Source organism: Serinus canaria, chromosome 2, assembly GCF_022539315.1.
Source record: "Serinus canaria isolate serCan28SL12 chromosome 2, serCan2020, whole genome shotgun sequence".
Lineage (NCBI taxonomy): Eukaryota > Metazoa > Chordata > Aves > Passeriformes > Fringillidae > Serinus > Serinus canaria.
Window position 1 is genome coordinate 54156417 of NC_066315.1, and position 26765 is coordinate 54183181.

Sequence of the window (26765 nt, forward strand, 5' to 3'; positions counted from 1 at the left end):
ATGTGTTTTTTGTCAACACACTGTCGTGAGTGAGGGGTTTATGTCACTTAAATAATTATCATGAAAAGTGTTAGTAAAATAAGGTTCAATAAAAATTTGAAAAAGCATGGCCAGATTTTGGTAGTGAGGACATTACAGGGGTGACTTCTGAGAAAGTCTGCCAGAAGTTTACCCCGTGTCTGACAGAACCAGTGCCAGGTGGATCCAGGATGGATCTGCTGCTGGGCAAGGCTTAGCTAATCAGGAATGACGGTAGTGCCTCCCTGTCACCAACATGTTTTATGAAAAATCCTTTCCTTAGGATTTCTCCCCTCCTGAGAAACTGAGAGGCCTCAGGAACAAACTGTAAACAATTCTTATCTACTGCTGTGGAATGCAACAGGGGAAATCTCTGATTGGCCTCGTCATGCTGTTTGCAATTAAGAGCCAATCACAGATGACCTGTCCGGCCGGTCTCGGTCTGAGAAGACCTTGTTTTCACATTCCTATTCTATTCTTAGCTTAGCCTTGTAGTGAAATCCTTTCCTCTATTCTTTTAGTATAGCTTTAATGTATTATCTATCTTAGAATAATAAATCAAGCCTTCTGATACATGGAGTCAGCTCTCTCGTCTCTTCCCTCATCCTGGGACCCCTGTGAACAAGACAACACCTCCCTAATGACCTATTTAAGGAGAAAAAAAAAAAAATTGTATGGACATAACTGGGACCAGAGAAGAAAGGAGGGAGAACATGTGAGAGGAACAGCTCTGCAGACATGAAGGTCAGTGGAGAAGGAGAGGGAGGAGGTGCTCCAGGCACAGGAGCTGATTCCCCTGCAGTCAGTGGTGCAGACCATGGTGTAACAGCTGTGCCCTTGCAGCCCACGGAGGACCATGGGTGTGCAGAAATCCATCTGCAGCCCCGGGAAGAGATGCCCACCAGAGCAGGTGAATGCTTGATAGAGGGCTGTGAACCTGTGGGAAGCCCATGATGGAATAGGCTCCTAGTAGGGACCTGCAGTTCCATGGAGAGAGTAGCCCATGCTGGAGCAGATTCCCTGGTAAGGCTTGTGACCCTGTGGGGGACCCCATGCTGGAGCAGGCTGTGCCTGAAGGACTGCACCCCGTGGATGAGTGACCCATGGAGCAGCAGTTTGTGGAAAACTGTTACCTGTGGGATGGATTAATTTTGGAGAAGTTTGTGGAATACTGTGTCTCATTGCAAGGACCCCATGCTGGAGGAGGTGAAAAACCTCTCCCTGAGCAGCAGAGAAACAACCTGTGATGAAATGTAACACCCATTCCCTGTTCCCCTCTGCCGCTGAGAGAGAGGAGGTAGACCTGGAAGAAGAGAGGGGTTGGGGTGTCAGGCTGAAAAAAACCTGGGTCAATGAGCCTCTTAAAATGGTTTAAGGGTGTTTTTAATGTACTCGGAGTTAGATAAACAGGAGAAATACCGATGAAATATTTTCTAGAAGTCAAAACAAAAAAACAAACTTTACTGGCAACTTCGGAAAATCAGAGAATGTTGGCAAAAGCTTAGAGCAGCATTTAATCAACATAAAACACTTCACAAAACATTAACTTAGACTATTCAACTTTGCAAACTACAAGCCTGTCCAATTTTAGGTTACTCAAAACTCCTATAAGAAGGAATTAGAGGAAAAAAAAGAAAAAGACAGGAAAGATATAGAACAGAACAATTATAGCTACTGATCCTGGTTCCAATGTTGTTCAGCTGATAACAATTCCAAGAGGATGTAGGGTCAAGACCTGCTTGCCCTTTGTCCTGGGTTAAGCACCCTTTGGCTTTCCTGGGCCATTTACCCAGGTGGGGCTTCTGTTTGTTTGATCTCTCTGGGCTAGACTGGGGCTCCAGGGGTGGGTGTGGAGCATTGACTCCAGTGTACCAAGGGTTGGTGCCCACTGTGGGGCTGGGATACAGGCCAAGAGGGATGGGGTGTGTAGAGCAGGACATTGCCTCATCAGAGCAAGGTCCAAACTTCCCCTTTTCCCCATACACATGCCCAAAAGTTTTTAGCCCACAATTCTTCCAAAGGGGAAAGTGTTATTAAGATTTGGTTTTTTTCCCATTAATCTGCTCTGATTTTGTTAGTTATAAATATGATTAATATCACCAATATGAGTCTGTTTTGCCAGTGGTGGTGTTTGGTGAATGATCTCTCCCTTAATCTTAATACATGAAGCTGTCATTATATTTTCTCTCTCTTGTCCAATTGCAGATGGGAGAGATAGAGTGGCTTTGGTGAGAGCCTGGCCTCCAACAAAGGGTCAACCCACTACAAACATACAAAGCAAAATCAAAATAGAATAAATTTAGGATGATTTACAGGAGGTCAGAATGAAAACAGTAAGGATGGAAAAGGGTAAGGGTGAAAAGGGTTAAGAGAGACCCTTCTCTTGGACCACAAATTGCAGTGGACCCCTTTGCAAAACAGGCTCAGACTTGACAATTTATGGCTAAAGGATTTTCCAATTTTAATCAATCAACTAATTTAACATTTTAAAAGTGATTCAGTAGAATTTACTGTAAATAAAATAGTGACAAGTATAGATCTGACATGATAATATTTATGCTATATTTGCTATAGGCCTTTCAAATCAATTCACACACCTTGGCACACAGATGAAAAGACGTATGCACAAAGGTAAAGCTGTGAAAAATTCCCCTCAAGTGTCAGTGAAATGCTCATGTGTACTGCCCTGGTATTCACAATGGGTGAGGGTTGAGCCTTGAGGAGCAGGGATATCAGCCCAGGCCTTGTCAGCTTTTGGTGATCATCCTTTGAGCATTATAAACTTGAGAGTTTGTGAGCTCTGAGAAGAGTCCTGCTAAGACGGAGGTGTTGGTGCATCCCTCCATATTCCAGGAGAAGTCAAAGGTCCTCACTTAGGACTGTTTGCAGAATCACGAGATGTTTGACTTTAGTCACCTGTAAATTTTTCATCCTCAAGCTGGTTACTGAGTTGCCAAAACACATGCATCAGCCTACACTATTGTGACAAGACAAAAGGTTCTTGATATTCTGCACATAAGGAAGGAAAAAACGAAATTTTATAGCAGATCTTTGACTTCAAGAGATGTGAAAAACTTATATGATGCAGGGATGCACAGGTATGTGGGCCAGTTGTCTCAACCAGCACTCCCAAGACTTATCCAAGTCTGTCTTACCCCAATGTGTTATAGCTGTAAGCTTGTCCACATTCTATATGCTGTAACCTCTCCAGCCTGGACTTTGGCAGCCTGGCAAAATGACTGAAATGGCACCAGTACAAACTGAGCAGAAATACCCACTGAGGAAGAATTTTGCTTCCTTTTGTTGAGTCAGCTTATAAAGTGCTTTGACAGCTGCAGCTACACCGAAGGTACATTGGCAGACTGGATTCTATTAGTTTAAACCCTCTGGAATATTTATTTCCAACATCTGGAAAGTAATATGAATGTGCTGCAGGCAGCTAAGTTTCCCATGCTGTCAACACATGAAGCTGTATTTGAGCTTGTGAAGTCATTTGAGCTTGTATTTGAGGTTGAGAAGTCACAGGGCATCCAAGATAGGGTTTTCCTGTGTGGTTTCAGAAGAGAGTGTGAGCTGTGAATGACCACTGTGAGATTTGACAAAAAGTACAAATAGAAAGAACTCCTTTTAAAATGCAACTGTCCCTAAACACTTGCGGAAAATATAATTTAAACCCCATTTTCTGCAGTTGCAGTTTTACTTATTGAACTCTAACTTTTGTAATAACATGATACATCTGCCTTTGCCTTCCCTCTTCCGTACTCCTTGTTACTGATTTGCAGCTACTTCACATTTTGGATTTAGAGATTTGCACAGACACTACCTTATGTCAAAATTGTAGGCGAATTAGGTGAACTTTTTTTGAGTTACAGATCTTAGAAATAGGTTGTGAAAAGCATCTATCCTTTTGTGTCACTTCTGTGAAATAACATGCTTTAAAGTTTGCTCCTTTCAGGAGAGTAACTCTGAAAAGCCATGATTTTTAGGAAAAATCACACTGAGAAGCTTTCAGGTCTAGCAATTGAAGGTTCTTTTCCCTATGAAGGATGACAATAAATGCTTTTTAAATTGAAAAAGAGATGAACCTTGATTCTGGGTCCACCAAAAGCATCAAGAAAACCATAATAGTTTACTTTTTGGACACAAAAAAGGAAACTTGCCAGGTCCTTTATAATGTCCTCCTAAATATATTTTGGACATTGTGATCATCTAGACATACAAGTTTTCCTCATGCTTCGAAAATGAACAAGAAAAGCTTTAGCTTGTTTGTATAAAACAAACCAACTCTGAATACTACATAAGGCTCTCGAGTCTACTTGGAATTATACATAATTTTATGCTTGGGAACTTTGCTTAACTAAACTGGCATAATTCTACTAGTCTGAGGATAGTGATAGATTTACATCAACTTGTTACCTCTGAGGACTAAGCTCCTGCAGTCAGTCACTGTACATTTTGGGGTAGAATGGCTTCAGACCCACAAAAAACAACGCAGCAGGCTTATTCCTTCCTATCCTGTATATTGTCTGGAAGAGGACTATATTAGCCCTGAAACTCCTTATTTTGGAAAGAAATTAAAGGCTGGCATAGCAGTAGAACTTCAAAGAGCTATTGACATTTTGCCCTTATTTATGGTGGTAGTAACTTCAAGTTTTGAGGAAAGCTGCCATGTAAGCAATAATTCAGACCTATTCCCTCTGAGGAGCTCTGGGTGTGATTTAACTGGATTTCTCTTTTTTTTCTTCTTTTATTTCAGGACAATAACTAAAGTGGCCAAACAAGAAGACATTTGTAAAATAATTCATTGGAAAATGTCAGATCTATTCCTTCGCTGAACTTTCATAGCCTTGTGAGAACAAATCTTTCCTGGAATATTTTTACATGATAGGTGAACGGATTATGTAAGAGAGACAAGTGCACATTTCCATGTCTGTATCAAAATGGATGTTGAATCTCATTTACAAGTTTCAATACTTACACTTGAATGAGGATCTGACAGTGGTGGAAATCACTCTTTTGTTAAATTTTGGAGGAAATAGAATGTAAAACAATCTCTTGTGTAAACTTTCTAAAGAAAATATATTTACTGACTTCAGAAAGTCCAAATTACAGGTATAGCACTAGATGTCAAATTCTGCTAAGTCTCTATTGCAGTCTTTATAGAGTCACCTGATTTAGATTAGCAGAGCATCTGTCTCATGGCTTTGTTACTGTGTAATAATCAATATTTTCATTTTCCTACAGGTGAATTTTCCTTTGAGATCATTTACAACCTATAGACTTATTTGACCACCATTTTAGATAACAAAAACCTGAGGACCTCACTATTGCTAACACTTTGTATCTTTAGCAGACAAGATAATTTTGAATTATCCACAGGGGCCAGATTCTTATCTCATCTGTGCCATGGGAGTTACCTGGGATCTTCTGGTATCAACAGCACCACAGTAGTTTAGAACTTCCTTAGCTTTCAGAGCCCTCTAGAGTCCAGCTTGCATGGAAACCCCATCCTAAATTCCTTCAAAGATACCAGGCCAAAGGTTTATTCATGCTATGGCTCATTTATATTTTTAGATATAAAATGCCAATATCTTTTCATAAGATGACACTGAGAAGTTTTACAGTGGAGCCCGAAGAAAACTTCTAGGTGATTTCAGTGTAAATCATGACATAAATACATCTACACTTACTTTGTAGTAAATAAGTCAGATGAGCTAGATGACTTTAAAGTAAATACACAGGAAGCATCAGACCAAGCAGAGAAGCTGTGTTCATAAGTCACCCAGACTGATGGCATTCACTGGGGAGCTCTTAGAGAGCTCATATGTGAAATTACAGAACTGCTGACCAAAGCATGCCAACTGCTTCAAACACGGTCTGTGATGGAGGCCTGGCTGACTGCCAGCAGCACTCCTGTCACCACAAAGTCTCTAGAAGGTACCCTGAAAGCTGCAGGCTGGCTAGGCTGACTGCTCTGGGTGAGATGGGAGAGTCTGTAACCATGAGTGAATTCTCTTGTTCTGGAAGTGAACCGAGTCTTTTGAGCAAAAGAGGCAGCAATACTTGTGAAAAGGGCAGTCTGGGCTCACTGATATGTCAGAGTTTTGTGGAAGTGTCAACAGCACGTAGATAGAAGTAATCTACTGCATTGTGCGTTGGTGTTTTAAAAAAGCTTCTGGCAAGTTTCCATGCTATAGGTTCTGGAGGAGCTATAAGAGGGATTTTGATGTGAAATTCTAGGTGTACATGTGTACATGGAGAACATGCCCAAGTCAAGGGACTCTTCCAACATGTGGATTGTATACAGCTTCATACAGCATTTTCCAGCTTATGTCCGCATAACCATGAAATTAGCTTTCATGGTAACGCAGACATATTTCATCTCTCATTAGTCAGACTGGCTAAAAATCACCTGCTAAAAATAGACTGGACATGTTAGAAACACCATTACAGGGCCCTGACTGCATCATCCATCTTTTATGAGCCTCTAGGAGCCTATACCATCTCTCTCTGTACTGCTTCATTTCCCTTCCCAGGTTTGACACAGCTGTATGACCTTACACCAGTCTGACATGAAAACAGCAAATCTGTGAAAAAGAGCTATGAGAAGCCCTCATTGATAGCTACCCTTGTAAGTGAGGAGCTTTATCTGCCTCTCTTAGTGTGATCCTCAGCTACCCACTTGCCTGGCAGAGCAGGCTGCTCGTGCTGCTCCCTGGCAAGCCACCCTTTCCTGCACCAGTCACTGCATTTACCAACAGAGTGTGGAGTGGAAACTCATGACTGGCATCAACAGAAATGTGCTCTCTTTGTTCCTGTAGGGCCTTACAGAACCACATTTAAAGTGGATCACCATTATTTTTTTTCTGCTATTTCAGTTACTCAGGTCAAAAGCAATGCACTGAAAAGACTTTAGGCTGTATGAACTTCTTCAGAATAACATAGAGTGAAACCCTGCAGCTAGAGATTCCAGCTTTGTCTATGCTTTGAAGTGGAGGAAGTATTCAGATGGGAGTAAGTGTAGCTGTGCATCCTTAGGGCTCTTTTCTCCCATTGACATTCATCTGAATAGCCACTAGCTGCATCTCCAGTTCCCATTCCCAGAGAGATATGCCTGTGCTCCTGAAACTTCAATATATGGACAGATTGCTCCTGACCATGTGTCATTATATTGATAACGGAAGGAAAACAAGGATTGTATCTGAAATCTAGTAATGCAACAGGCTGACACAAAGAACTGCAATTATCTCTGCATGATTTTGAAAAGAATAAGAAATAAACAGTATTTTTCTATCACTAGTCTGAGTCTGGTAATTTTTTAGCAGTCTGTCTGGAGGAAATATCAAATGACATTGTCCTGAAAAAGAGCAAGAGGAATGCAGACCTAAGGTCCCTTTCTGTCAAGCTTGAAAAATACTCTTTTTTGTTGCCAGTGAATACTGAGAACAATATGAACAAAGAGAATATCACTTACAGGATGGTGTTAAACTGCGTCAAGCAAAATAACCTGAAGGAATACCTTCATGTTATATTATCACATGTTCCAACATGTGTTACCTCGTGCATACAGAAACAAAGGGGTTTTTTTCCTCTCAGGGAGAGGAAAAAACCCCACTACTCAAAGCCCTTTGTGCTGAAGGTTACATTATTGGTGAGTATTTGGAAAAGGAGAAACTTTATATAAATACACTATCACTGCAGTTAAAATAAAGTGCAGAACATAGAATTCAAAGACAGAAAAAGTGGGGTAATTGATTCCTTTAGGGTCTTTAAAATTAAATGCACACTCATGGAACCAGATCTGACATGAAATACCAAGAGTGTTAATTTAGAACAATTCTCTCTAGGAAATCCCCTAGACTTATGGTAACTTCATGGCACAGATCATAGTATATCTGAGTATGATCATGTCTAGAAAACTAGTGAAAGGTCAACAATTCTCCTTCTCATTTTGAATCTGAAAAGACCTTGTAAGAAAGCAGCATCTACATAAATACAAAGGAGGAACACATCTTTCAGAAGTTATAGATGCAAGGTGAGTTGTGAGCCCCAACCTCACACCTGTGAACTGTGCAGCCCAGCCCTGCCCTCAGAGAGAGGTGTGGTCATACAGAAATGAATATTCATCAGGGCTTTCTGGGTGCAGAAGGGAACACAGTCACACTCTGTACATGCTGCTCTGCATTTCAACAGTCAGGGCTGAAGATTGGTAAGGACACCTAAATTTGTGTATTTACAACTCATGGCATGAGGATGCTCAAACATTTTTTGACACAGCTCCCAGATACAGTTCTTTGTACATATTCGTTACATGAGATATATTTGAATTTCTATCAGTGACATTCTATCTGTAATATCCACTTCCGGTGATAGATGAATATAGAAATTGTTTTCAACATGGAAGTAGGTATATGATTTTTAAAGAACTTATAACACAAACAAAATCAACAACTTGAAAAACAGTTAGCTAATGTTTCTTTGTCATCATGGTGGTGTTTCCTACTCTGTCCTTGCTTCCATACCCAACTATTTATAAATCTTACAAACTGAATTATTTTTACATTTAGATTATTAGAGCTCTGGGATATAGAAAAAACTTTTTTTTTTATTTCTTGACAGCACTTTGCTCAGTGAGATCTAATGGGGAGCAGAACTGGAAGATACTGATATAAAACAAAGTATAAATAATTGTAAAGGTAAAGGAGACCAGTAAACACTTTTGTTTCCAAAAATGAATCAAATGTCTTATGCTAAAAAAAGGGTATATGTACTTACTCCATCATGTTGTAGAGAGAAAGGAAAGGTTGTTATGAACTTCAGATTCCTTCAAATAATTCTTTTGGGCATCAGAGCTCATAAATTGCAGACATGCAGCCTAATCTCCCCATCTGCTTATATTCTCTAAAGAACACTTTGATCTGCTTTTACCTTAAAAAGTGGTGAATTTAGACCATTCCTTTGCAGCATCTTCTAAATCTCACAAGTAGGAAAACTCTCCTGATATTTGGCCCAAATTTCGCCCTTCCTTAATTTAATCTTCATATAACTCTTCTCGATAGCTGTTATTGCTCTCCAGGTGAATTATTAGGTGGCATTGTTTGATCCTTTCTTATGAATTTTTTTATCCTTATAACTGTAAGAATCCTTTTACATCCTTCTGCAACCATTTTATTGCTATTGCTTCCATATTAACGCTATCTGCAAAACCAAAATTTCCATGTGTGGTTTTTTTCCCTGTGAAGAACATTGATAAAGCAGGCAATGAATGATAAATACCATAAATTCTATCTGTCTTATTGATATGGTATGACTCCCTGGATGAGAATGACAGGCTGTTCCTAGGAGGAACTGGCATGAACACAGGGAAGAAGGTAAAGGTAATAAAGATCTACCATTTGGAACCAGTATTTAATTGGTAGTGTAGGTGGGAAAGAAGGACCTCAGACAAGCGTTTTGAGTAGATTTAAAAAAAGGCTATTCCCGGGCCCCACACTCAAGCTGAATAGAGCTTTAACAAGCATAAAGCCATTCTAAAACACTGCAGATCTCCTTAGAGACTGTGATAAATATGTCTCAGGTGTCCAACCCCAGTCCCACTAGACATTTATGTCTTGTGTTATTTCCATCTTTACTCTCTGGTATTACACTTAATTTTAAGAATTAATTGCAAATATAACTTTTCTCATGAAATTATTACAGGCAGAAAATTCCAACACTGGATCTGTCATAGTCTTCTCATTTGGTAATTCTGTCAAAAAGTAACAGCTACAGTTTGTTTTTGTAAGCTGCACTTATTCCTGATGCCTCTGCTATCTTCCAAATGGCTAGAAACTGTTATTTATTCCAGTATTTTAAAAGGGATTGAAGCTAGACTTTCTTGACAGTAATTACTACGATCTTTCTCTTTTTGAAGGCTGACATCACATTTCTTTCCTATTATCTACCAGTACTCCTATCCCAGTTTCATTTATGAGAGCAGCAGGAAGAAGAAAATTATAAAGAGTGAGATTTAAGTGATGAATTCCTGCTGCAGGAGAGCTGCCAAAGCTGTGCTGGGGAGGTAAGGTAAGTTCATCTGCTGCACTATGAAAGGATCTCTCTCCTGCACATGACAGTAGAGATAGATGTAAAATGTTGTGTGTGCACAATGAGTCTTTTCATCTGATTCCTAATGACCAGCCACAGTCAACTTCCTTGTCAGCTCCTCTGTAGAGCTCGGGTGCTGTTTCTCAGAGATGCAAAACTGCAGAGCTGTGAAGCAGCGGAAGTACCACAAGTCATCCAAAGCTGTATCCAGTCATCCCAGGCTGCAAGACAATCATAGTGTTTCACCTCTTACTCCTTTTCAGTTTCTGTTTCATAGGCAGTACTGTGCCTTTTCTCTGGAGTGCTTCTGGTGGCAGGCCTGTTTTAACATGCAGTTTTGTTGAAGCAGCTCTCTGCTTCTTCTGTCTGCTGTTGTACCTTCATTTCTACCCGCGCTTCCTCCAGAACAGGATGATGGTTTTCCAGCATGGAACATCATGTCCTACAGGTGTATGCTGTTCCAGGTCAGTTGGTGACCCACACCTTGGGCTCTTCAGATCAGCAAATTTCTGTATTTCTTGAACTGTCCAGTTCTCCCCTTCTGAATTTTGTCTTTAAATCACATAGTTCACCCTCGCCTCCAGATGCAGCCCTAAAACACAATTTATTTCAATATTTCTACCTGATGCCACACAAAAGAGTAGCTTCAAGCACATGATCAGTGAAGAAGAATACCTCCTTTGGGATGCCTGTATCCAATTACTGTATCTTTACTCCATTATTTCAGTAGCAACAGTAGCTGCTTTGTTTTGTTTTTTTTCTAATTTTTTGCATTAAAAAAAATGGATAAATGCTCCCTAATTTTAAACTCTTATTTTTTGGTCACTGGTTGGTGGTTTGTGAACTTGAAACTTGGTTAGACTTATTTTCCTAATTAGTCTCATCACTGAAAATTGTGATCAAAGTTCTTCTTCACCTATTCAGCTGGCAGTGTGTTCTGTACAATTTATAACACACAGTACCTGACCAACCAGCAAAAACCCTACTCTAGAAAACCCACTGGCACTCAGAGAGAGAAACAAATTTACCAATTACAGAAAAAGGTTTAATTTTTTTTATATAAAACATAAGGAAATTCTAACTTTACCTTTTTATTGTATTTGTTGACCTTCCTATACATCAGCTGTCTACCCATGGGTTTCATTGTGTAGCAGTTACCTGAACTACCCTTATAAATAATCACAAGTCACTTCTGCCTAATGATGACAAGATTGTTTCTGCTTCATCTGTGCAACAGAACTCATCCTCACCTTGCTTCCATGGATACTGATGTTTAACCCATTTCTGGATTTGAGAAATGCTACTATGTGAATCAAATGATTTGCAAGGGCAGCCTTAGTGCCTAGTGAAATAAATGAGATTATTTCTTTGGCATTCAGTGGGCATTAAATTAGACCTTTACTGAATGATGGAACATTCTTACAGTTCAAAACAACTTAACATAATGAGAAACACTGTTTTTCAAGTGTAAACTCTCAGCAGCTTTCCCTAGAGGAGAATCTAGGATATATAAGAGCATTTGTTTGTTGGTTTGTTGTTTTTTCCTTAGTAAACACTGATAAATTCATAAAGAATTCTAGACTCCTCTAGGGAGAATAGATTAAAATTAAAAATTAAAAGTTACATGGACTTGCATGCATTCCAAGCTTGTATTAAGTTTAAATAGGTAATAGGTACTCTTAAACTTCAAAATACTTGCCAAAAAAGGGACAGCTAGTATGTATTTGAGAGCAATTGATTAAAAACAACTGCAGTTACAGGGACCCATCCACCCATGGAAAGGATGGAGGATACAGAAAGAAGCAGCCTTATATCATTATCATTCCTTCAACTACTTACAGCTTCATAGTATTGGAAAAAAATAAATGAGACTGAAGGAAAAATGGAGATGAGAAGAGCAGAAGTGTGGGAGGAAAATGAAAGAGAAAAGAGTATGTTTTCAACCTTTTCTGTGTGACAGAGAGGTCATTTATGGTTTTAAGTAAAGGCTCAAAACATTTAGGGATAAATTAATCTCTGTGTTTAGCTATCCAGAGACAAATGGAGTTGAAGAAGGGATCTGGTTTTCCTCCAAACCCCTGGGAATTAAAATTCAGACCCCGGAAGGAGTAGCTAAGGCTTCCATAAATTCAGAGAAGATAAACAAACTCCTTTGCAGTTTACTTCTCTTGAACTTTCAGTTCCTGGCCTGAATTCACTCCTGGGCATTCAGAACCCAGCAGGAGAACCACCTGATAGGAAGTCTGGCGAGAGGATGACAACCACTGAGGGAAACAATCTCAGTGACTTCACTTCATTTCCAGGCAAACCCAAGTGGCACCTTTGAGAGACGAGGGCTTGGTAAGGGCAGATTATAGGGCAGGATTGCACTGGTTTGGGGTATTTTCCCCTGTGGGATTGTCAAAGCTTAAAGACCAACCTTAATTGGGTGTTGTAGCAAATATATATCCTTGCTGCTCCTGTGGGCCTGCTACCCCTGCCCACAATAAGGAACTAAATCCTACTGGCAGCTTTAGAAATTTAGTCCTGCAAGTTCTGACTGCATGTCATCGTTTGAGCCTGGCGCAATGCCAGTGCCCCCACGAGATCACCTCCTTCCCTGGCACCCACTGTGAGATGTGATCAGAGACAGAGCAGAGCAGGCTCCAACTTGAGGTTGAAAGGAAAAAAAAACTTTATTAACCTAAAACTACAAAGGAAAACACTAAGGAAAACACACAAAACACATAGAACCCAAGATGAAAACCTTCCAAATTTCTTCCTCCTCCCCCCACCTAGATTTCCAATTCCGTTACCACCAAATCCACCCTTTAGATAATCAGTTCTCAATTCCTCGAGAAGAGAGAAGTCCCTCTTGCACCACAGACTTCCCCAGGAAACAGTCGAAACTTCTCGTGTTTCTGTGTCACATGTGGCACCGCCTGGAGAACATTTGCCATCGTGACTTCTTCCTTCCATGTCCAGTGCTCTCACCACTGCACATGGACCAGAGCTGCTTCTAGGGTTTTTCCCTTTAAGGATACTTTGTCCAGTTCCAAAAAGAGCACAGGACAGGTGTCCTTTTGGGACACCTGTCCCCCCCAAATTTCACCCCCTGGGGCCGAGGGGTCTCTTGAACAGAGATCATCTTCCTCTTCCTCTTCTTCGAAGACGGAGGGCACCACCACCACCCTCCTCACCCGTCGTCTCTGTTCACACACTTTCACATCACTGCACTCTCCTGGCTCTGAGCCATTGCCTCCCCCTAGAATGCAGTCTCTGTGTCACAGGAACACAAGTGGTTCTGCTGTGGCTATACAAGAAAAGTCCAGCCAAAGGCCACTCCATCATCTCCTCCCACCTAGGATTCTTCTCAACATCCTCTCAATCTCATCAATTTCAGGAGGAATCAGCATTTGCAAGGTTTCTATCCTCCCCAGAAGGGTTAAAAGTCCCAGGCTCTGCCAGTTTGCTTCATAAACTCCCACGCCTGGCTGCCCTGCTGGGCACTCCCCCCTTCTCCTTCACGCCGGCCACTATCACAGGCGCAGGCTCTGGCTCTCTCCCTCTCTCCAGGGGGGGAATGGGGGATGGCTGCCCGAAGCCCTTGCAATGTTCTCCTCCACCCTTGGGCCCAGGCCTGGCCTACCTCCTTCCGGCCGCATGGCTCCCCTCCCCACCCCCGCCCAGCTCAGGCCGGGCAGGGAGGGTTGAGGATCTGCTCAGTCCCAAGCCGGAACTCAAAAAGGAAGTTCCCCTGGGAGATCACAGCTTTTAACCCCCTGTGTTCTCAAAGGTGTATCCATGCCCTCAGTGCCAATATTAAATCTGAACACCGATTGGCTTGCCCACACCATCACAAAAAACTTCATTTCCTCTTAAACCATGACACTGCATAATGATGTTCTTTTGCCGTATTATGCAGAAGTTCCTGTCCCTGTCCACTGCTACAAATCCCTCTTTCTGCACTGCTGGTACAGCTTGGCAGGCCTGTTTTGGAGGTTATTCACCTTTGGTTTGGTCTGGCAGTTGCCTCAGCCAGGTGAATTCAACCTAATGCCATAATGTATAGAATCACATCTAAGTTTGGACTCATATTCATGAGGTTCAGGCCTCTCACTATTTAGGATGCATTCAGAATGCTATTTAATATGAAATAACCTAGAAACTAAAAAAGCTGAATAGAAATGTTCAGTCATGTCTGTGGTTCCAATAAAGTTGTGCCCTAAGATAGCTAGAAGTTTTAGAGGAAAAAATAAAAAGCTTCAGTAGACTGTAGCCAATTTACCACTGCTGCCAATACTGAATTACAGCTCATTCTGAATTAAGCTGGCAGTGATATATGGCGTAGTAAATTTACTTGTTATGACTCTAGGACTAAGACAGTTTGGGGAAAGTTGCCTAAAGAAAAATAGCACTTGTATTTTCATTATTTTTTTAAGATATAAGTTTGCTTGATAAAGGATTTTGTGTACTATGAAGTCTACATCCTTGGCCAAGCAATTTGGCTTGACAAATCTTCTTCTAGGTGAATGAGCACATTGCATCAGTATCTAACAATACATTCAGATATATGAATTATGAAAAAAGTAGGATTTTAGCTCTTACAGAATTTTAGAGCAATCTAGATTTCCTTTCTCTATGTTAGATTAGCAAACAGAGTTGACACAAATATCTCATTTTTTCACTTTTTTCCTCCTCTGCATAAATATACATAATCACCCAACTTGTCTTTTCTTAAGTTATGACTTCTGTTTTCTTTCCTTTTGTAAAATGAATCTCACTTAAGGATAATGAAATAGCATGATTTCTCCCTGCTCTTTTTTTTTTTTTTTTTTTTTTTTGAGAGGGTGGGGAATGTGGATGGTAGGGGCTAGACTGGAAAAAATTATGATAAATATTCCTCCCTTGCTTTCTGGGATTAGATTTCATTTTCCTTTCCAAAATACTTGTGAGCTTCCCTAAAAGAATATTTGCATTTTCTTTCTTGATTAGTGCATTCTTGCTAGCCTCTGGCTTTTTGGCAATTCATTACATTTTCAAAAGTTTAGCAAGGCTTTCACAGGCCTGATCATATTTTTTTTTTAAAAACAACTGATAAACCCCCTGCTTCTTGATCATACACATTTCCCCTTGTAAATCTGGTTGCAAGTCCACTGTTCAAATAGGTGAAATGGTAGCAGTGAAAGGTGTAGTATATTATGGTAGGCAATGTCATGGGAATGAATGCTGAAGGCAAGAGAAGGTACAACTGATTTTGCTACCAGGGAACTGTGGCATAGAAGAATATCTCTGTAATCCAAAAGAGTTATTTAGTAATTTTCAAACATCAAAAGCAATACTAGAGTTTCCTGGCCGTCTTCTGGGGCGTGGTGTAGTGAAATATGGTGAGAATTAACAGATAACCACTGCCAAAAGGGGATGTCCTTTACCCCTTTCCCACTCCTACAAGTTCTCCATGCTGGTGCTCACTTTATCCTTTTTGACAGCCTCTTTAATTCACTAACTCCAGGGGGAACATAAAAGAGAACTGAACATTTTCTGTTACAACAGTGAGTCAAAGTGGCTCACACAAGTCTAATGAGCTCTTGAGATGGAAAGGTGGAGAGCACAGAGCCAGGAAAACAGGGAAGAAGAATGATAGGAGCATTGATAAGGGAAGGAAAGGGTTAAGACAGAATCAACCACGGTTTGGTGTCAGCAAATTTAAGATTGGTCCCACTGCCTACGGAAGTAGAATTGTCTTATGGGGTAAGTAAATAAATGGTCTCTATTTTTCTCTGTGAAGTTTGGAGCTCTACAGAATGATATATGATTGTAGAAACCCAGCAACGGCAAAGCGCTATAATTCTATCAAGTACCTTGTGGAAAAATTTTCCTTAATAAGCTTCACCATAAAAACAAACAGAAGAATTCATCCACAAAATCCAAACAAAAATATGGTCACACGAATTTAGGGCTGACTCAAGTTTATATAGAGAACACAGCCAGTGCCTCTGGGGTAGTGCAATTCAAATATTAAATAAAAAGATCAGATGACCTCAGAATGAGGAAGGTAACTGAATTCAGAGGGCTGGACCTCGTCCCAGGCTAAGGGAGTGTTGATGCTCGGTTAGGAAGCTGATAGCTCTTCGTTTTCTTCCATCTCTCTGACTTTCCTCCTGAAGAAATTTCAAGAGCATTCATGGTTTGTAAGTGTAATCATGACTGACCCAGTAAATTAGAGGAGCAATGAATTCAGCTCAGCTCTCAACCTTTAGTGCCATGGGTACATTCCCTTGTACCCATGTTTCTGGACAAAATAAAAGTATAAAAAACACTGTTAGGCAAGTCTTGATGTAGGGTTTATTTTGTTTGTTTGTGGTTTTTTTCCTTTTGTTTGTTTTGATTGAGGTTTTTTCTTTTTCTTTTGTTTTTTTTTTTTTTTTTTCCATGGGAAATATAAATACAAAGGTAATCTATGTTTTAAAATTAAAATAGATTGATCAAAACTTTCAATTAGATCCAAAATGGAATTTGAGTATGCACTAGATTTTTGGATTTAAAGGTAAGTGTCATTTTAGTTGTAAAGGAAGAAAACACAAATTCCAAAGGCAATTGCTTAGTATATTAGTTTCTTGATTGTTTTAGAAAAAAAAATTGTTACAAACCCCAAAAGCTATTTTATAACACATAGTATATACTTTCACATTGGAGATTATTTTCTAGAAGCCATTCAAATTCTAAAAAAGATAATAATGTTTTAAAAATTATTTTATTTAGGTAAGATGCCCAGTTTGAAACCACTACAGTAAAGTCAAGTTATTTAACAACTGACCAAGTTTTTGCAGTTCTGGAGAGTAATATTAACTATAGGGTAAGTGATTATTCCTTAAATAATTGAATCCCTGCATTACTGATTATTTTCTGCTTGTATATGTTGTAATAAAATGAATCACAATCATTCTATCATGCCAATGGTTATGTGATATTGTATGGAGTGACTGAACTGGTAACTCACTGGACATTTTGACACCTCTCCTAACTGATTTGCTTCCGATATTCTGGTCATCTTCTTGGGGGGAGAGAAAAGTTAAATGGCCATCACTTACCTATCAATGAATTCCATATGAAGAATTCAGGATTTTCAGGGACCTGGATATTAGTGATCTGGGGTTTTACTTGACCCTAAAAAGGGTTGCACAGACTCTAAAAAAATCATAAGATCTTATTAAGTATTTTTCTAGTGACCTGTCCTGACAAAAATGTCTGACACAGGATTTGTGAAAATAACATTTAAACTAATAATAAGAATTAAGCATATAGAAAAGAACTTACTGAAAAGAAAAGTTATGTGACTTTAATTACCATCCTTAAGCAACTGAGGAAGCATAATTTTCTTGTGCAGCACTCATTACTGTGATGCAGGTAAACGAGAATGAATTAAGAATGGGGTGATTAAATCTTGCCCCCTACATTTCAAAGTATTGTTGACTCAGGAGTGGAACTCTTGGCTCCATTTTGGCAGTTTCTGTAGGCTGACACATCACATCCATTAACTTAACACAGTTTTTGTGTGTGTGAATTATAAGTACTCTGACTGACTGGCTGCTCTGTAATGGAATGGATGTAGACAAAGGCTGCCTGAGGTAGAATACTTTATTAGGTCAATTAATATACCGGCAGCATCTTGTTCCCGGGTTAATCATTGGACTGAACCTTTACTTTGCATTTAAATGTGGCCCTGGCCAAAAAAATTTCTCAAGAAAATGACGTTTTAGTTATCTGTTTATTTTCTTCCCATGACTTACTCATTACATTTGCTCAGTTTGTAAGTCATAACTTGATTTTCCTGGTGTAAAGATATCCTGCTCAACTTGACCTAAAAAAAAAAAAATCTAGCTGCGATGTCTCTCCATCTGCACATAACTAACTGCAGTCATAATTCTGAAATGGCAATTAAACTGGCAATGTGGCTTTGGGGTTTTCGGGAAGGCGGGTGTTTGTTTTGTTTTTTTGAGGATGATGCACAAGGCAGAAAATCTATCTTACCTTCCCACAGGAACTACTAATTGTATTAGTTTTTATTGTCTGTAACTACCCCATAATTCATATGAGAAAGGGTTCTTTCTGGTTTTTGGAACCATCAATTCACAGCTTTCCTTTCTTTTTCCTTTTTCTAAAGAAGAAAAGTCAGACAGACCTTTCTGTCTGAAGGGAAGGGGAAAGAGCCATTGGAAGGCAAATGATAATGTTGTGGAAGAGAAAATGCCAGTGACCTGGACACAGATAAATTTAGAAAAGGAATGTCACCTTAGGATCATCTGGCACCAGGAGCTGTAGCAGGAGGGGAAGGCTTCTAAAATGTGTTCTCAACAGCTACCCAGGTAATTTTCTGATGTTGTACCTTTAGGCTAAACTTAACACAGAAGGGTTAAATTTGTCAAAAGGTGCCATAGGTAGTGGGTTCACACAGGCAGGTTCTCAGCAAAATTATTGGCTTTCTCTGGAATTGTTTGTAATTCTGCTGAAGCACTGTATGTTGCTAGATTATATACACTCCTAAGCAGTGGAATATGCCTCAGTAAACATCAAATAGAAATTAATAGCCTTAGAAATTTCACTGGTGGTTAGTTTTTCTTTGGTTTGGTTTCGTGTGTTTTTTGTTTTTGTTTTGTTTTTTTTTTTTTCTTTCAATGAACTTGTTGAAGAACAGAGGACATTTAAGACTTGCAGTGACTCTCATTGAAAAAAAAATCAAAATTCACCAGTAGTTGCTGTCTCACAGCACCTGAGTTAATGCAGTTGCTTTGCATTCTGAAAGTGTTAGGGAAAGCACTGTAGATAACTCCACATTTTACATCTATTGGTAAATTATGACTTTTTAATGGCAATCATTTATGCCAAAACTATATATATTGGCCCAAAGAGCTGCTTACTGAAAGAAGTGAGCAGATTTTCACTTAACACATCAGACTGAAAAATTAATTTTGCCAGTTTTATTCCTGAGATCAAAATGAAACACAATATATTTCAGTTTGTAACAAATGTTTTGGAAATATGCTCTTAAATGTGTAAAGCTTACTCTAACACAGCAGCATTTTCTCCAGAAAGGAAAGTATCCTTATCTGGAAGTTTCAGTATTTATCTCCTGTTCAAATATTACACAAGATTTATAATCCCTGTGTTTTATATCAAACTGCTAATCAGGAAGCTTAAATCAATACCTCAGATTGTTAAGCACCTTAAGAGAACAGCTTTATAGTGATAAAGATAGCACAGCAGAACAGCCTGATTCTGCAGTTTCACTTGACCACCAAAATACCTTGGAAACTGTGACCTAGGAACAGAAAAATAAATATTGTGGCCTTCAAGACTGGCTTCATTGCAAAGCCCTTTAGAGCAGAATTGAGAAATCACAGCTTGGGGGCTGTGAATAGGGGCAACATTACCTCATATAAAATATAAGCTTGGGTTTTTTTTCCCTCTCCTTTATTATTAGGTCATGCAAAGATGTGGAGTGATGCAAGACCCACCAGAGAGTTTTGAAAAATCCATTTCTAGGACAAGAAAAAAATTTCCAGCTCTCCATTACAAGGAGGCCTGAGGAATTTTAACAATGCCAAAAATATCAGACAAGTTTTTTGCTGCTCTTCAGGAGAAAAGAAAATGTAAAAGAAATCATACATCTAAACAATTTTTTTGCATAGCTTCACTGTATTCACCAGGAAACAGTCATATCCATTTTGAGATTTTCCCATGTCACTTCCACAGGAATTACCAATTTTTAATCAGATTATTGTCTTGCCTTCTCTAAAATCCTGTACTGGATAATGACTTCTGTTGGTAGGGGAAAGACCTCGTCAAGCATTTGCCATTTATGCAAATTCAGCTCCTGCAGAGAAAAGTCATCTTCTGACCCACTCGGTCCATCAGGTTAGCCTCTTTTCCTACTCACACTGAAGTAACTTACCCTGCTGGTTATTTCACCATGATCAATTCTTGCTAATCACAGGGGGAGGAGATTTAAGCAAGTCTCTATTGTAAATTCATGCATCCCAATTATCCTCAGGTTTTCCTGAAGGAAACAGAATTTTCCACTCGTTTTCCAGAACAAAATGAGTAATCAGAACAGAATTATACCTATAGCCTATTAATGATTCCTAACATATCTTCCTTGAAAAATTGTTTTGCAAAAGCTACATGCTCAATTAAGACTTGCTTCAAAGAGGACAAGATTCAAAAAAACACCCCAGACCAAACATGGACTTTAATAAGTATTCATTCCTGTATGAGAAAATGAGTTTTATGTTTTCATTCATTCATTCTGGCATTTCCAAAAGAAAGAAAGAAAGAAAAACATTCCTAAAACTACAATCTCCACAGAAATCTTCATTATCCCTTTGGCAAAATCAATCTAAAGTGCTTAGTCTTTCACTTTTTTAACCAAGAAGAAACTAGGGCAAATACTGAAGCTGGGGTTGAATTCAACTCTGCCAGCTAGAACATATTGCCAGGTTTGCCAGAGGGAAAAGCAACAATACTCTCAATTTTATTTGCAGGCAAAGAGACTGTAGAAGAACTAACAGGTCAGTGAGGACAAAAAATCTCGAGGAAATTGCTTAAAATTAGACATGACTTCTAAGTTATGACAGAATAGCTTCCTTTCAAAGAATTCTGAATTTTTTGTCAATATGTAGTGCAGTCAGTACATATGTCAATATGTATTGGGAAATACCTGCAAGATAAGCCCTATTATAGGTATGACACCTATGCATTGTTAAAATAATTATTGCTCCAAATATCTGGCAGCCAGAAAATGTGGATGTGTTGATTTTATATTAATTGATTTTTGGTAAGCAGGGAAGAAGCCAGTCATGGAAGTGATTTTCTAAGAGAAGCTGCTAGCAGTTTCCTTCGTGCCTGACAAAACCAGTCAGGGATTAGTTTTGAATATTGACACTTTGTTAAGCCACTAGAAAGCTGAGCACGCCTCTGTGAACACACATGTTAAAAACACACAAACCCTGGGAAAAACTCTCTTACTTCTGGCCTTTGGAGAAAGGTTTCCCCCTCCCCCCTGGCCGGGTGGCCGGGCAGGGCAGGGGAGGCCGAGGGCCCCAGCCAAGGCAGGGCCGGGCCGCGGCTGATTGCATCCTGCCAACATCGACATCGAGCCTTGCCCCGCGGCCCGGGCCTGGCCACAACGTCTGCTGGGCAGGGAGAGGGGAAAGCCATCAGCTTTCCAGCCCTCAGCTGGAATTGAGTGAAGCAGGGGTTGGTCTCCAGCCACCACCAGTCTGGCCGGGCCCCCCGAGATCCTGACACTCACCCCCCAGGACGGGCTGAAGATCCATCAGCGCAGCTCCTTCGGCCGCACACCGCCTGGCCTGGGTCATGTAACCTCTGCAGGCCCCGGGCGAGATATTAACTCTTTTAGTTAATGAAACCTACAAATAGCAATTCTCTCTCTGGAGTGAAAGAAAAGAGGGAAGATACAGAGAGAACAACATGAGACATGAAGGTCAGGAATAAAAAGTCAAGTCCCAGATGGGAGGGGTTGAGGAGATGCCTCAGTCCTGGGCTGACATCCACTTGTAAGGCTGTGGAGAAGATATAATTGATACATCAGACTCTTTTTCCCTCTAACTCATTGAAAGGTATGGGGGATGAAGCGTTCAAATTGTAGATATGAGCAAAGGCATCTGTGCTAAAGCAAGCAGATGTTGAAGTAGCTGTGAACCCATGAAAACTTTGAACAGAGAAAGAGAAGAATGATGAAGACCCTTCAGGGAAAGAAGAAGAAGACCTTTGTTCCCAGAGACGAAGATGATCTCAGAGATTCATAAAGAGATCCTTTGCTTTTGATGAACAACTCATCTTGAACAGCTCATATCAACTCATGAGGTACCTTTAAAGAGTACCCCATAAGCTGACTTGGCCCATGAATGCAGCTGTGGGAAGGCTGCAAGAGATGGGAGGAACTTCACAAGTGCAGATTCCTGGGCAGCTGCTGTTCGTGGAAATTAAAAGCCACAAAAGAATTGTTTTCTTGTGGAGAAGTCTCCATAGCATGAGAAGAGAGACTCCTCTCCCAGAGTGAGCTGAAGAAAGGCTATTCTAGAGGTAATAAACTGACTGAATTGTTTATGTGTTGTTAGTGGGAAAGAAAAGGTTGTAGGGGGGAGGGGAAGTGTTCTTACTAAAAGTTTCATTCTATTCCTGTTCTTATTCCTATTCCTATTCTTATTCTTGTTCTAGTTCTTGTTCTTGTTCTTATTTCTTTTACTTATTCTTAATACAGTTTTCTTTATACCCTTTTAAAGTTTTGAGCCTGCTTTGCCCTCCTCCTAATCCCGTCTCACAGCAGGGGATGTGTAAATCATTCTAGAGAGTACATGGACATTTGGCCAGCACTGAACCCACCACATTAATTGGTGCATTGGCTGAGAATCTCAAATTGGCAAACCTAAACCACTACAATAGTGAAAGAGAATTTGATTCCTATTAGATAGTCAAAAACTGAGGCACACAATTCAAGACAATCTTCACTGCTACAATTTTAGGCCCTGGAATAAGTGATTATAGAATGGCAACCACTGCACTTCAAATTCAGCTACATTCTGTTGGAGCCTTTATCCCTCTTCATTAACTGCAGACAAAAATTAGGGTACATGACATGTCAAAAACCACAAAATCTACTTTGTAGATTTTGTGGTTTTTGAATAGCCTAGGTATTAGTTCATCACTGTAATTGTGATGCAAGACAAAAATCTTTGGATGCTTTTCCTGTTATAGAGAAGTGCCCAGCCTGATGTGATGCTTATATATATATATATCTTTAAGCATAGTTTAATTTATCAAATTTTAACTTGTTAAAACATTCTGAACTTCTTGAAACAACCCCTTTAGAGATAATTGGTTTTTAACATTGATAGGTCTACAATGACAAGAAAAATACTTTACACAGAAATCCTAGAAAAAATGGCATCTTAATCACATATCAATTAATATAACAACTATTTTTTAAACCAGAATTTGCTGAAGAATTGACATTAAGTATGCTACAGAGTAAAGCCTCTCTGTAATTAGTGCCTAAAAGCTTTCAGAAGCGACATCTACCTCCAAGTAAAACATTTTTCACCTGTCTCATTATGTGTGGAAGAATTTAAGATGGATGAAAAAGTAGCTTTTCACTTTCATCTTATTTTTCAAGCTGTAATTGTTGCCATGTGTTAACTAGACAATTATTGGACAGTGATCCTCAACACCTTTTCTAGGTAGGGCTTTTGAGAAAGAATATTTCTGTGCTGACAAAGCAAGTTTTCTAATTTTTTTTTCAAGTTATTTCTGGTAGTACTTGAGTACATAGTTAAAGACTGCATCAGAGCAAAATTTTCTATTCCCATAGGGCTTAAAGAAGTAGGCAAGAGACCATGGAGAGACCTGAATGACCCACTACTTGGGTCTTAACCAGGCACCACTCTGCTGCAGAGAGAGGAAAATTCTGGGCAGACTCTGGCTGTGGCTTAGCTCACTGAGCCACCACTGGCAGCTTTATTTCAATATGAAATTATGTTTGAAAGACAGAGCACTGGGAATCAGCCTGAGTACTCTTTACAAATGAGGAGAAACAGTGAATGCTTTTCACAGCAGAGAATTGGGAGCCAAGCGTCTGTCACTGCAGTGAAGACAGACAGTGTCACAGCATAAAAAATACTGTCTGCAGCTGCATGCTGCATGCCTGTCCTCAGGGCAAGCACACATTTTTCAAAGCCAGAGAAAAGCAACCTGCAGTAGCTGAGGCCCCAAACGAAGGATGCCAGAATGACAAATTCTAATTGCTTACATGGAGAGGAAAGGCTTTGTCTTAATAATGACAACTTATCAGACATTGCTGTTCCCTAAATGTGTGAATCCAAGGAATAAGCTGTGCTGAAGATGATGTCTCATGCTAGCCTGAACAGTGGGAGCAATAATGGTAGCGGTTTTGATGAAGTCTTGGTGACAAAAAATAGGAATTTTGTTTTTACCATTGAGATTGCTAGTGAACAACTACAGAGACAAGTAAAAATTTTGCCCTAGACCAAAACCTGTTCTAGAAGAGAAGAAAAGGTGCAGGAATCACCAGAGCAGGGGCAAGAGGTGAAATTTTACTCCCAGATGAGAGAATGCAGGGAAATGAGGCAAAAGAAGAAGAAAAGGGGACTAAGGATGCTCAGGACTCCACACAATTCTTCAGGAGGAGAGGAAGACACCCAGCAGAGTAAACAGCAGCAATAAGGTCCCTGCCACCAGAAAAATCAAGAGCATGAAGCTAAAGATGAAAGACATGTCCTGGGCTGGGAATGATCTAGTCACTGGAAAACACTTTTGCCTACACAAGTTAGGATGTCATCTCAGGATGGATGAACTATTGGTGGCTGTGGAGAACAGGTGTGAAAAATGAAACTCATTTGCTGCCTTTCATCGAGTGTCTTGGTGGTTCCTGAAATCAAATGAGTGCAGGAGGGACTTTCACTTGCATTTGTAATAGATGATAAGCCTAATAAGCATAACTATATCACATTATTGAAATTTTGTTCCCACTAGGGTAGCTATCAGAATGCTGACTTTCATATTATACTTGCCACCCATGATAATTTTCTTGGGCCATTAATCAAGAATAGTTCCCCGAACTCACTGGGGACACACCAGTATATCTAAAGCTGTTAGAAATAAAGTCAAAATTTCTCTGGCTGTGTGTGATTTGTTAACTTAGGATTTTTTATTCCCATTTAAACCACTAGCAAAATTTTAATCAGCATCCATGAAAAGGTAATCAGACTTCTTTCAATAAAACGTGCGTCAGAGCATTGCGTGACATCATTCCCTGGTGTTACAGGCCTAAAGAAATCATTGCAGAGAGTGCATTAAGGTCTGTCTGTATGAAGTGACTGTCACAGACATTGCCCCGTAGGATCGGGCCATGTGGTGCCTATCAATCTACAACCTGGAGATAATCCTCTCTGTGCCTCCCACACTCTCTGCCTCATACCAATTTTATGGGGGAGTAATTTCAATGAGACACTGTCATTCTTCTGTTTGCTAAATTCCCTTTGTGACTGCTCCTCCTGAACAGGCAGCAAATTCATAATAACAGTGACTGTGGCAGAAATTCAGTGTGTAAAAAAGACAGAGATGATGCAACATCAATTAGTCTGTACAGGTGGCTGAAAAAGAATATGAGGTTTCATGACACATTTTGAACTACTTGATGTAATTTACATTTGAAACTGTGTGAAACAGATCCATTTTGGGGGTTTGGCAATTTGTTTGCAAAATGCAAGCATCTGCATTTTTTCTTTTGAACTGCTGAATTGGAAATATCCCTGCGGATATCCAGATGTTTCTTTTTGCTAAAATCAGGTCAGCAAAGAAAAAAACAAGTCTGTAATATTTTCAATAAACATTAGAAAACCTTGTACACAAACAATAAAAATTTTTAAAAGGCTACAACAATATCAAGATTTTTTTTCTAAACATTTTTCTTTTTTTTTTTTTTTCTGAAAAAGAACAGTTTTGGAGCAAGAATAATTACTGAAAAATTTCAAGTATTTCTAATGCTCTAAATTTATTTTCAGATGTGATATTTATCTTCTAAGCTATAGAAGATAAAGTTTTGGATCCTGTTTGAAAGTGCTGTCAGTTGAGAATTATTCTACTGAAGTGAATGGGAAAACCCTAGTATAAATCAGCTTTGAATAAAACCAGAATTTTGATTCTCTTAACTTGATTTTTTTACTAAGCTTCAATCACTTTTAGATGCAGACCACTAGTAAATTTTTCCTCAGAACTCAGGGGAAGACATTCAAACTTTTGCATAAAGGTCTTTCAGTTCATCTCTATGAACTTCTTATCTTGTCTTGCTCACAACCTGCCAGTAGTAAATTGCCCAGAGAGTTTATATAGGATCGTATTGTTTTTTTTATGGAATAATGTTTCTCCAGCTTTAATCTATAGAGAGAGGGAGAGAGCAAGATTTTGTGTGTATGCACAAGCATGGCTCAGTAGCTTTCTTGCCACTGGACTGCACAAAGGAGACAGGATTATTAGCTCAATGATTGTACATTGTGAAAACTGTAACATATTGAGCAGTTTTCTTGCACAGGACTGAGGTCTGGATATCTCTTTTCCATCTCTGATTGAGAGAATATGGTCAGGACATGATCCTTGGCTCCTGACTGCTGGTAACCACCATTATGAGAACTTGAATATTTGCTTTAGGTAGTGAAGGGAAGAGGGAAGCTGGCAAGCTGGGCTCACCAGGCTGTATCATCTGGGCACTGGAATTTGGCTGGATCCTACACCCCTAGCAGTATGTGGACTGCCATGGGGCAGCTTCCTATGGACCTTGTCACACTCCCCAGGATCACCAGAATTTTTTAGATTTTCAGGTATACAACTCTTGCATGAAAGAGCATTGGTATTCATCCCATCTATTCCACTGCTGAGGAAGGATTTTTCTTTGTCATCTGCTTCTGAGTATTTCCCCCATCTGGTTTTAAATGAGTCAAAAGAGAAACACATGCCTCTCATAAAAAAATTTTTCAGCACAAATAAATAATGATGTTAAGGATTTTTTTTTTCATATTTTCCTCTATTCTTAGAACTATTATTTCTATGTTTGTTCACCTTGCTCACTCCTTTCCATTGTGAATAGT